This window comes from Hylobates moloch, unplaced genomic scaffold (assembly GCF_009828535.3).
Source record: "Hylobates moloch isolate HMO894 unplaced genomic scaffold, HMol_V3 SCAFFOLD_4, whole genome shotgun sequence".
Taxonomy (NCBI): domain Eukaryota; kingdom Metazoa; phylum Chordata; class Mammalia; order Primates; family Hylobatidae; genus Hylobates; species Hylobates moloch.
The window spans coordinates 131,470,942-131,484,180 of record NW_026652279.1 but is presented as its reverse complement, the minus strand read 5'-3'; positions in this window follow the sequence as shown (position 1 = coordinate 131,484,180).

Here is a 13,239-nt window from a genome sequence, read left to right as displayed (position 1 = left end):
TAACTCCTCATTTAGCATTAGGTATATCTCCTAATGCTATCTCTCCCCACTCCCCCCACCCCGCAACAGTCCCCAGAGTGTGATGTTCCCCTTCCTGTGTCCATGTGTTCTCATTGTTCAGTTCCCACCTACGAGTGAGAACATGGGGTGTTTGGTTTTTTGTCCTTGCGATAGTTTGCTGAGAATAAACTCTTCTTTTGATTTTTCTGGTGTTCTTCAACTTTGCTAGGCAAACATTTACATAACAGTTTTGCATTTTATTACAATTTGGATAATTTTTAGATAAAAATAATTATTTTGTTCTTTTTATTATGGCAGTTAAGTAAATCTCTGTGTTTTCTAATGGCCATTTTATGAAATTCAAAGATAGTTTAAGCATGAAAGATCTTAACATAGTTTATTGTTAAGAATTTGAGAAAGACAAAATCAACATTTATCTCATAACTATTTGAAGAGAAATAATTATTGGTAACATAATGAAAATAAGCAGCAATAAAAAATTTGTTATGAGGAACGTAACATTTTAATTCAAGAGATTTTTTTAAAAATTTTCTTGAAGCATACTAAAAAGCAATGAGAGTTAACAGAATAATTGGGTAGCAAAAGAAAGCTCTACTAACCTGATCATTACACAACTTGGTAATTTTACAGAGAGAAGGCCTCAATGAGAACATTATTCTTTAGTCATTACTCATATAAAAATTTGCCATTAAGGATTTATTATTATAACTTGTATGTTTAGGCAGTGTCAGATACATAAATATATCATTTGTAATTTCAAGCATTTAAATATAGTTTTAAAATATTAACTCATCAGTATAAAAAATAAAACTCATAAAATTCATATTAAAATATCCACCTAAAAAATTATAATGGCAGTGTTAATAAGCAGATAGTAAACTCATTAATTCTCTTATATTTATATTAATTTTAATGAAATTATTGTGTAACTATAATTATGTTAATTATCAGGCTTAACTAAAATAAATAATGTATTTGTTCTCCATATACAAATGATAACTAGATAACAAATTAAGGCTAGCTGTTTTTCTCCACACTTATTTATTAAAAATTTGTGAAGCAAAAATAAGCAATTTTAGCCCAAGGTCTGGTTTCTGGCATAGCAAACAGTTCTAGTATACACACATACTACAGAGTAAGTAGAGCAATCCATGACTTGGTTAAAAAGCAAAATGAAACACACAAAAAGCAAACTTTACTTTCTAAAACAGATCCGCTTTAATTATAGGCCATGTGTTTGTTGTCTAGGCTTTATTATCTAGGTTTCTGGCTTCAGTGCTTGTTATAAAAACTAGTAATCTTTTCTTTGCCTCTGGAAACTGCATGTTACAGTTGGCCAATGTGTTATATCCAGAATCTTAAATGCTACTATGCAGCCATTGTCACATCGGATAATTCAACAGCTCACCTGAGAACAAAAGGAGCAGCCAGGATCACTTCTAGTTCAGCTACAGAAAATACTCTGAACAAACTCCTGATCAGGACAATTTTGACAATGGTCAAAATCTGGATATCCCTGGTAAATGTCATATTGCCTAACTTCCTCTGCTGGTGACCTAAAGGAATGGAGGGGCAAGGGGCCGGGGAGAGAGAAGGAGAGTGGGAGGAATTGAGAAAGATAAAACCAGTCCCTGACATCCAGGAACTGACCTGACACAATTAGGCTTTGGTTTTTAAGGAGCTGGCATTCATAGCTAGGCTGTGCTGTTTCGTTGATCAGATGAGGTGATGACATGACCAAGATAAAGCTAGACAAAAAATAGCAGAACACTTCATATTTATGTCTGTTTACAACCAAAACAAAAACAAGGTCACTGTGCAAGTCATAGAAAATATTAATATCCCTGAAACTCAGCTAATACGAGATTGCTGCCTCTTTATTAGTTACATTTTAACTTCTGTCTATTCTTCATTCCCTATAGCTAGATTTAAGATACTGTCATAGAATTATACAAAACCACACACACCCAAGTCACATAACAAACTCACAAATCCTATAATACATTTTTTTCTAACATTGTCTTACTTAGACATCCCATACTTGTCTATTACTGTGTTCTTTTTTATTACAGCAAGCAATAAACCTACCAGTTCAGCTACAGGTATCATGAGAGTTGAGAATGATTCTGTTTGGAAATTATTTATTTGAAGAAAATAAATAAAGCTTTATACTTATTTCTAGATGCTACCTTTTCTCTCCAGTGGTACTAACCTTTACCTAAAAATGAACTAAAATTAAATATGAACTAACAGTCAAATCCATGAAAATAGATCTCAGTTAATAATGTTTTAGGATTTTAAATGTCCAAATCAAGGAGTTTACTACAATTACTACTAAGTAATATGGACTTTTGCAAATCAAACTCCTACATCTGACAGAAAAGTATGGAAAACGATGAAACTCTTATAAATGATTTAAACTCTAATCATGAACTTAAAATATCCCAACGATTAGTTTTATGCCTTGAAAGATATAACGGAGTTGTGAAACTGGCAAAAATTTAGGTAAATTAATCACTTTGTTAATTTCTTCACCTGCTATATTCAATAGGAGGACATCTACAACACAGAACTATCATGTTTCAGATTAAGGTGCAAGAGTAGTAGAACAATATTTGATTTTTACTACCAATTGGTTTTTCCTCACATCCTATTTAATAGGTAACTCTTCAGGTGTTTGGGTATTATGGATGTTAACTTTGAACCTTGTATTAGGATTCCCCAAAGGAACAGAACTAATAGAATATATGTACATATAAAAGGGAGTTTATTAGGGAGAATAAACTCCCTAATTTGTGATCGTATGGCACACAATCACAAAGAGAAGTCCCACGATCCGCCGTCTGCAAGCTGGGGAAGAAAGAAGCCAGTAGTGACTCAGTCCAAGTCTAAAGGCCTCAAAAGCAGGGAAGCCAACAGTGCAGCCTTCAGTCTGTGGCCAAAGGCCCGAGAGATGCCAGCAAGCTACTGATGGAAGTCCAAGGGTCCAAAGGCCAAAGAACCAGAAGTCTGATGTCCAAGGGCAGGAAGAGAGAAAGAAAACATCCATCACAGGAGAAAGAAGGAAGCCAGAAGACTCATCAAGCCGGCTTACCCCACCTTCTTCCCTGCTTTATTCTAGTCTGATGTCCAAGGGCAGGAAGAGAGAAAGGAGACATCCATCATGGGAGAAAGACGGAAGCCAGAAGACTCAGCAAGCCAGCTTATCCCACCTTCTTCCCTGCTTTATTGTAGCTGTGCTGGCAGTGGATTGGATGGTGCTCACCCACATCGAGGGTGAGTGTCTTTCTCTCCCAGTCCACTGACCCAAATGTCAGTCTCCTCTGGCATCACCCTCACAGACAAACCCAGAAACAATACTTTACCAGCTATTTAGGCATCCTTCAATCCAATCGAGTTGACACCTAATATTAACCATTACAAACTTGCCATACAGTTGACTTTGGGAGGATAGGAACAGACTGGTTTTGTCTATACTGGTTCTATACTGGTTCTTGATGATAATGTAGAAATTACCACCACCACCCCCCACCACCACCTCCACCCACTCCCCAACCCCCGCCACAAAAATGGTCTGTGTTGCAGGACAGGCTGCATGTGGCCTTGACTGACCCAGCTTCAGCACTCCCCACCTTTCCCCTGCCTCATGCTTGTAGTTCTTAAGTATAAACGTAGAATGTGCTGAGCATATGAGAATGCAATATCCTGAGATAAGAAAGAACTGTCTAGAATATCCAGACGCTGTTCTTGTCCCTTCTAGAATGGGGGTCCTACAACAGTTTAGCCCCACAACTAATATTGCCTGTGTGATTTAAAACCCAGAGTGGAATGCCATTCAGGGTCCCTCAGTTGCAGTTTGACATGGGGCATGCACAGTTGAGACTCCATCCACGCTGTGCAGCTATTCTGAGCCTTGGGGTACTGGCCCACCATGAATCCTAGGCTTCCATTGTCCCTGTCCGTCTGTCTGTTAGTAATAAAATTGCGTAAGTTTTTTTATTAGTACTTTTTCTGACTGGATTCCTGCAAGTTGATTGACACTGGTGTACGGTGTTGGCAAAATGTTTAGAGTTCTCCCCTGGGACTGATACCTGTGTACAGTGAACCTGCTTTGCATATGTTACTAAAAGGGTTATAGAATCTGAGTTATAAGTTGTATATCGTTATTCATACTAATATTATTTTTCACTAAAATACACATTTCTAATAATTTCTATAAGCTGTTTGTTTCTCTTTTATCATTATTTCATACTATTTGTTCCCATGTGATAAGATTATTGGTTTAAGGAAATCATTATTGGCTGACAATGAGTCACCACTTATTCAACTCCCTATGACAAGTTAGCTTTGCAAAGATCTGGAACATTTTCAACTCTGAGGAGCAGTCAGGAAAAATAATATATATTTCAAATTAAATAATATACTAGAGTTTGGATATATTTGTTTCATGCAAAATTGCATATTGCAGAATAAATAGTTAAACTTTAAGGCTTTGAATATCATGTAATTAGAGAGAAAGTGCTTCAATGAACATTGTTGTCTTTCCATAATTTCATACAGATGAAGGAAAAAACATTAAAAAGATGACTAAAATTATAGGGTTGCTTTTTAGTTAACAATTTAAGGTGCCTGTCAATTCATTTACTTGTCAACATCAAGAAGAGTGATTTATCACTGAAACTATTATTTTGACTACAAAGGAAATCTAAACAAATCCATTTTTCTGGATATATATTACATTCATTATTATGATCAATAAAATACATATTTTGATGAGGGAAACATGCCAAAATTATTCAGGAAAAGAAACCTTTTTTGGTTTATAGGAAGAAATATGAGGAAGATTTTAAATGACAAGCTCATTCATATCTATATAGAAAAAATCAATAATAACTGATAATATATATTGAAAATTCACTGTAAGTCATGCACTCTTTTGACCACTTAATCCTAATAACTCTAAGAGAAAAATTATCTTCATTGTAAATAATTTAGAAGCAAAAAACAGAGACATTACGTAACATGCTCGAGTTAATCTAGAAAGTAAGTTGCAAAGCAAGCATTCACAACCAAGAAGATTAAGTCTGTAACTATCACTCTAACATTTGTATTATTTTTGTTAGAATTTAGGTCTACTGGATATGGCACAGACTTTGAAAACGTTACATTCTTTTTACTGTTTGGTACAAGTACATAAAATTTATTATGTCTTATTAAATAATGAACCATTTTACAATTAAGATTTTTAATTCATAGTGGGTAGGAGCCATGTACCTAACCGTCATCTTTGTATTGTTTATAAATGGTCTGAGTAAAGAAGATATTCAATGACTTGCCTAAGATCACAGAATCATTTAGTACCACAGTCTTGTTAATAATTCAGATTACTCTAATTTCAAATAGAAGTGGAAATCAGAAAAAAGCAGGGGTTGCAATCCTAGTTTCTGACAGAATAGACAAAGATCAAAAAATGCAATCTTTTGATCTTTGATCAAAAAGAAGGGCATTGCATAATGGTAAAGGGTTCAATTCAATATGAAGAGCTAGCTATCCTAAATATATATGCACTCAATACAGGAGCATTCAGATTCATAAAACAAATTCTTAATGACCTACAAAAATACATAGACCTTCATATAATAATAGTGGAAGTCTTTAATATGCTGCTGTCTGTATTAGACATATCATCAAGACAGAAAATTGTCAAAGATATTTAGGACTTAAACTCAGTTCTTGACCATGTGGACCTGATAAGTATCTACAGGACTCACCACACCCAAACAAGTGAATATACATTTTTCTCAGTGCCACATGGCACTTACTTTAAAGTTTATCAGATAATTGGAAGTAAAACACTCCGCAGCAAATGAAAAATAACTGAAATCATAACAAATAGCCTCTCAGACCACAGCACAATCAAATTAGAACTTAAGATTAAGAAATCCACTCAAAACCACACAACTACATGGAAATTGAACCACCTGTTCCTGAATGACTTCTGGGTAAATAATGAAATTAAGGCAGAAATAAAGAAGTTCTTTGAAAATAATGAGAACAAAGAGACAACATACCAGAATCTCTAGGACAAAGCTAAAGCAGAGTTGAGAGGGAAATGTATAGCACTAAATGCCCTCATCAGAAACCTAAAACGATCTCAAATTGACACCCTAACATCACAACTGAAAGAACTAGATAACCAAGAGCAAACCCCAGAGCTAGCAGAAGACAAGAAATAACTAAGCTCAGAGTGGAACTGAAGGAGACAGAGACACGAAAAACCCTTCAAAAAGTCAAAAAATCCAGGAGCTTGTTTTTTTTAAAAAAAAAAAAAAAAAACAGTAAGATAGATTGCTAGCTAGACTAATAAAGAAGAAAAGAAGATGCAAATAAACACAATCAGAAATGATAAGAGGGATACCACCACTGACCCCACAGAAATACAACCACTAAAGAATACTATAAATACCTCTATGCAAATAAACTAGAAAATTCAGAAGACATGGACAAATTCCTGGACACATACACTCTCCCAAGACTGAACCAGGAAGAAGTTGAATCCCTGAATAGACCAATAAAAAGTTCTGCAATTGAGACAGTAATAAATAGCCTACCAGCCAAAGAAAGCCCAGAAGCAGACGGATTTATAGCTGAATTCTACCAGAGGTACATAGAGGAGCTGACACCATTTCTTCTAAAACGATTCCAAATACTTGAAAAGGAGAAACTCCTCCCTAACTCATTTTACGAAGCCAGCATCATCCTAATACCAAAATCTGGCAGGAATACAACAAAAAAAGATAACTTCAGGCCAATATCCCTGATGAATATCATTGCAAAAATCTTCAAGATAATACTAGCAAACAAAATCCAGCAGCACATCAGAAAGCTTATCCACCATGATCAAGTCGGACACATCCCTGGGATGCAAGGCTGGTTCAACATATGCAAATCAATAAACGAATTCATCACACAACAGAACTGAAGATGAAAAACACATGATTATCTCAATAGATGCAGAAAAGGCCTTCAATAAAATTCAACATGGCTTCATGCTAAAAACACTCAATAAACTAGGTATTGAAGGAACATAACTCAAAATAATAAGAGCTGTCTATGACAAACCCACAGCCAATATCATACAGAATGGGCAAAAGCTGGAAGCATTCCCCTTGAAAACTGGCATAAGACAAGGATGCCCTCTCTCACCACTCTTATTCAGCATAGTAGTGGAAGTTCTGGCCAGGTCAATCAGGCAAGAGAAAAATAAAGTGTATTCGAATAGGAAGAGATGAAATAAAATTGTGTGTGTTTATGTCATGATCCTATATCTAGAAAACACCACTGACTCAGCCCAAAAGTTTCTTAAGCTGATAAGCAACTTCAGCAAAGTCTCAGGATATAAAATCAATGTGCAGAAATCACAAACTTTCCTATATGCCAACAAGAGACAAGCAGAGAGCCAAATTATTAATGAACTCCCATTCACAATTGCCACAAAGAGAATAAAATACCTAGGAAAACAGCTAACAAGGGAGGTGAAGGACCTTTTCAAGGAAAACTACAAACCACTGCTCAAGGATATCAGAGAGGACACAGATAGATGGAAAAACATCAGCTCATGGATACGAAGAATCAATATCATGAAAATGGCCATATTGCGTAAATAAATTTATAGATTCAATGCTATTTCCACTAAACTACCATTCACATTCTTAAAGAATTAGAAAAACTATTTTAAAATTCATATGGAACCCCCAAAATGCTTAGGACAATCCTAAGCCAAAGGGAACAAAGCTGGAGGCATTATGCTACCAGACTTCAAACTATAAGGCTACAGTAACCAAAACAACGTAGTACTGGTACAAAAACAGGCACATAGACCAACGAGCAGAATAGAAATCTCAGAAATAGCACCACACATCTACAATCATCTGATCTTCGACAAACCTGACAAAAACAAGCAATGGGGAAAGATTTCCCCATTTAATAAATGGTGCTGGGAGAACTGTCTAGCAATATGCAGGAAATTGAAACTGAACCCCTTCATTATACCTTATACAAAAATTAACTCAAGATGGATTAAACACTTAAATGTAAAACCCAAAACTATAAAAACTCTACAAGAAAACCTAGGCAATACCATTCAGGACATAGAGATGGGCAAAGATTTTATGATGTAATCGCCAAAGCAATTGCAAGAAAAGCAAAAATTGACAAATGGGATCTAATTAAAGAACTGCACAGCAAAAGAAACAATTGTCAGAACAAAAAGACAACCTATAAAATGGGAGAAAATTTTTTCAATCTATCCATCTGAAAGAGGTCTGATGTCCAGAATCTTCAGGGAACTTAAGCACATTTACAAGAAAGAGCCCCATTAAAAAGTGGGCAGAGGATATGAACAGACAATTTTCAGAACAAGACACACAAGCAGCCAACAAACGTGGAGAAAAGCTCAACATCATTGATCATTAGAGAAATGCAAATCAAAACTACAGTGAGATACCATCTCATGTCAGTCAGAATGGTGATTATTAAAAAGTTAAGAAGCAACAAATGCTGGCAAGGTAGCGGAGGAATAGGAATGCTTTTACACTGTTGGTGGGAATGTAAATTATTTTAACCATTGTGGAAGAGACAGTATGGCGATTCCTCAAGGATCTAAAATCAGAAATAGCATTTGACCCAGCAAGCCCATCACTGGGTATATATCCAAAGGAATATAAATCATCCTATTATAAAGATACACACACGTGTATGTTCATTGCAGCGCTATTCACAATAGCAAAGACGTGAAATCAACCCAAATGCCCATCAATGATAGACTGGATAAAGGAAATGTGGTATATACACACCATGGAATACTATGCAGCCATAAAAGGAACAAGATCATGTCCTTTGCAGAGACATGGATGAAGCTGGAAACCATTATCCTTGGCAAACTAATGCAGGAACAGAATACTAAACACCACATGTTCTCTCATATAAGTGGGAGCTGAACAAGGAGAACACATGGACACAGCGAGGAGAGCATCACACACTGGGACCTGTCTGGGGAGGGGAGAGCATTAGGAAAAGGAGCCAATGCATCCGGGCCTTAATACCTAGGTGATGGGTTGATAGGTGTAGCAAAACACAATAGCACACATTTACCTATGTAACAAACCTGCATATCCTGCACAAGTACCCTGGAACTTACAAAATAAAATAAACCACGAGTGTATTTTTTCAACTCAGAACTTTCTGTAAATATAAAGGTATGACAGGCTAATTCTTATTTTTTCATTACCAATTTAAGATGTAATATTTTTCTTTTGACTCTACATGCACTCTAGATCAGGATTCCCCAATTCCAAGGAAACAGACTGGTACCAGTCTACTTCCTGCCAGACCCTAAACCGGGCAGCACAGCAAGAGGTGAGCAGCAGCAAGCAAGCAAGCAAGCATTACCACCTGAGCTCTGCCTCCTGTCCTGTGAACAGTGGCATTAGTTTCTCACAGGAGCACGAACACTATTGTGAACTGCAAATCCAAGGGATCTAGACTGCATGCTTCTTATGAGAATCTAACCAATGCTTGCTGATTTGAGATGAAACAGTTTCATCCCTCCCATCTCATGGAAAAATTGTCTTCCAGGAAAACTGTTCCTGGTGCCAAAAAAGTTGGGGACCGCTGCTCTAGGTCTACTGTCTACCTCTCTTTGCGTTTCTCTGTCTTCCTAGGAGTTGGATTTTCATGGACACATGAACCAGGCTCACTTCTCTGGTGGTTAGATTCAGTTACTCAGAGTTAGGAACAGAGATTAGAGAGTAGGCAGAGAAATTGAGTATTATTTCCACTCTCCTTGGCTACCTTGTCATCATTCTGGCAGGGATTCTCAATCTATATCTCCCCCACACTACTTCAAACAGACTTCCCTTTCCTTTCTTCCTCAGTCCTCTGGTAACAATTCCTGGCTCTTGCTAGTTGCTGGGTATCTCACTACCTTTGTTATTTTCCCTTAACCCTGATCATTTCTTTTTAAATAGTCACTTTATTAAGTTTTCATTAATTAGACCCTTTGTATGTTTCATCTACTTCCTACCAGACTCTAAATACACATTAATCCAAAATTCAAATTTTTAGAGAAAGGACCTCAACATACATTCTATATTTCTTATTTGATCTTAGACTCCATTAAAGCTAACAAAATTATTTGGTTATATTTTAAAAGCCTGTACCTTAGAATATAGCTTTATATATAGAGGAAGTTTGATAATATTAATTATTTTACCTTCCTTTTTATGTCTTCTAATTAATCATTCACCTCATTCTCTCTTCTAATAACTCTCTTTACTCTTAACCTCATGCATTGTGTCTCTCACTTCATTCTGCCTTGAATGCTGTTGTAGATTTTGTTTCCTGGAAATAGACTGTGAGGCTGAGATTTTTTTGCCAAAGTTTATTGGGCATTTTATCACACAAAACAATGAGGAAAGCAGGATTGCACAGAGGGGGAATCTGACTTGCAATGTGATTTTAACTAAGGACTTCTGCTGATTTATGGGGAATGCTAGGGCTGAACTGACTTGCAGAATTCTTTCAAACTGAGACCAGGGTTCCTTCTGCATCATCCGTTTGATAACCAGAGGCCACAGTCATAAAAGGTACCTTATCTTTGGAAAGATAGTTTCCTGTGTGCAAGAGCAATTTTCAGTGAGGAGCATACCTATGAGAGTCAACAGGTCCTATCTCCAGCAAGTAGAGGATGAGAGCCTTGATCATATGGTAGAATATAACAGTATCCATTATTAACATTTTTCCACACTTCAGTGATTCTTTAAAATATTATTTTAGGTGTAATTTTCTTTTGTTTTGATGTAAGCTCAGATTTTATGAAATCATCTTATTGTTGTGAATTTAGATTACTATATAATTTTAGCATTACATTCATGATTCAATCAATTCTAAAATAATTTTATTAACAATGTTAGGCCTCTGTTTCATATCCGAGATCATGTGGAGTGGATTGGGCTTGTCCTTGTCTGATGAAAATGAAAAATAAATGCTAATAAAATCTTTGATGTGATAGAAAATCATGGAAAGTTCTAAGTTTTCAAATCCAAGTAAGCAGGCACAAAATTCATTCTAGGTGAAACATCCAGGGTTGGCAAAATGAAAGAGGCTGTATCAGCTCCACTATGCAGAACTTGAGGCAGAGTTTTACAAAAGGGGCGACCCTGTTCTGGAGTGGCAGCTGTGGAGACCTTGTGCAAGAAGAGAATTCTCTAAGACACAGTTGTTTTTCAGATAATATTATTTCCAATCACCATTATTTTAAATGCCATATTTCATCTGTTTCTCATCAAGTCCATTTGGCTGAGTGATTTTACTAAGAGATACATGGAAAATAAACATTTAAGATGCAGTTTGTTTACAGTAATCAATTTTTTTTTTATGTGAATTGTTTTACTAAACTTAGCCTCCCAGGTCTCACAGTCAAAATCAGTTCCTTTTGCTCCTTCACAAACTCTAAGAGATACTCTTCTACTATAGCTCTGCTAAACCAAAGAGATTTTTTTTTTTTCTCCAATTCTAACTTTTCTACATATAGGGAGGTATCCACTAGCATTTGAAATAACTTGTAGTCTTTCTTTGGCAAAACATGGTTTATGGCAAATTCCAAACATTCAATGCATATTTTTCTTAATTTTCCTGTCAATATGCTGACTCTAATGAACAAGAAGCAAGCCACTGCCTTTTACCTTTCACCATGTAGAAGTTTAAGTATTCTGAGTGGAAGTGGGGGAAAAAAAACTGATGAGGTTGCAATTCTTACTCTGAGACTGTGAGAAATTGGTGTTCCAGTTTAGGATTTCCACATGTTTTTGACAGTGACAAAGACCAAAATATATGATAAAAGGGTATTCAGTGGCAAAGGCAGTAAGGGAGAAGGGGAATGGTTTAGATGACATTTCTTGTCTCCTTTCTTTTGGTCATTTATCTCTTTCATAGACATAAATTGGGTGTTTGTTATATTTTGCCTTGGCTTATCTACTCCATAAGGCTATTTCCTCCCAGTATTTGTCAGATGTGACAATATCTTAATTTCCTATATTGTTGTCAACTAGGCTGGTTTGGTCGGCTTTCAAAGGTATTCCATTGGGAAGTGGGGGTGAGAAGATATGACAAATCTCTCTAGCTAATGTCACCACTCAGAAATCTCAGTAGTATGTTCGCAAATTGTTTAATACATTGTCATATTCTCTTTGCCAAATCTCATTAGAAGTATAATTTCCAGGTGGAAGTAGTAGATTAAAATATCCTTTAAAATAGGAAATTCTAGCCAGTAAATGAGAATCCATATGTAGTTGGAGAAATAAGTGAAACCAGCACAGATGGTATGGAAGCAATGAAGAATTAACTTGTTTTCTCAGAAGATGATAACTTTTACTAAGTAGCATGGTGTTTTTTTGTAATGACATCCATCTCACGAGAACATATTAATAGTGCACAGATGCATATTATATTCCATATAATATGCATCTTTCACATTTCAAAAATGACATGTTAAGCTGATTTTTTATTTTCTCTATCCCTTGAGTGGCATTAGAATATGTGTGAGTATGGCATAGATACTTTAGTGATCTGCCTTTTAATGGTCAACACAAATGTACTTGCTCTCTTGAGTGCTTGCATTCTGATGATCTTTTGTTCTCAAATTTGTCTAACATTTTCATAAGTGGATCTCATACATAAATCCTTACTGCAAGCAGACAGGATTGTGAGAATATAGAACACTATTGCTACTTTTACCTCTTAGCAAGATATGCTATCTTTATTTCAAAACCATGCCACAGGTTGTCAAGAAATAATGAGATCCAGGCTTCTACGATTCCAGTTTAGATTTTAGAGGCTTTCTTTCTGGTTCTGAGAATCAAACATTGTTTCTTGTTAACATTTGCTACATGAAAAATAGTCCTCTCACAGTATTGCCAAATGAACACCCTGTTATTGTCCTATTTAGTTTAAGTCTGCACCTTTAAGAAGTCTCCACAAAGCCCTTTGAAGAACTATTCTTGTTGATAATTGGCACTAAACTCCCTTTAGCTCAGGAATTTCTAAAACTTTTTATTTATCTTTTAAGGTCTTATGACCTACACCATTTGAACAGAGCAAGTGAAACCCTTTGCACACGTGTAGCTACTCACGAGGCTGCTTTATTCTCTCATATGATTT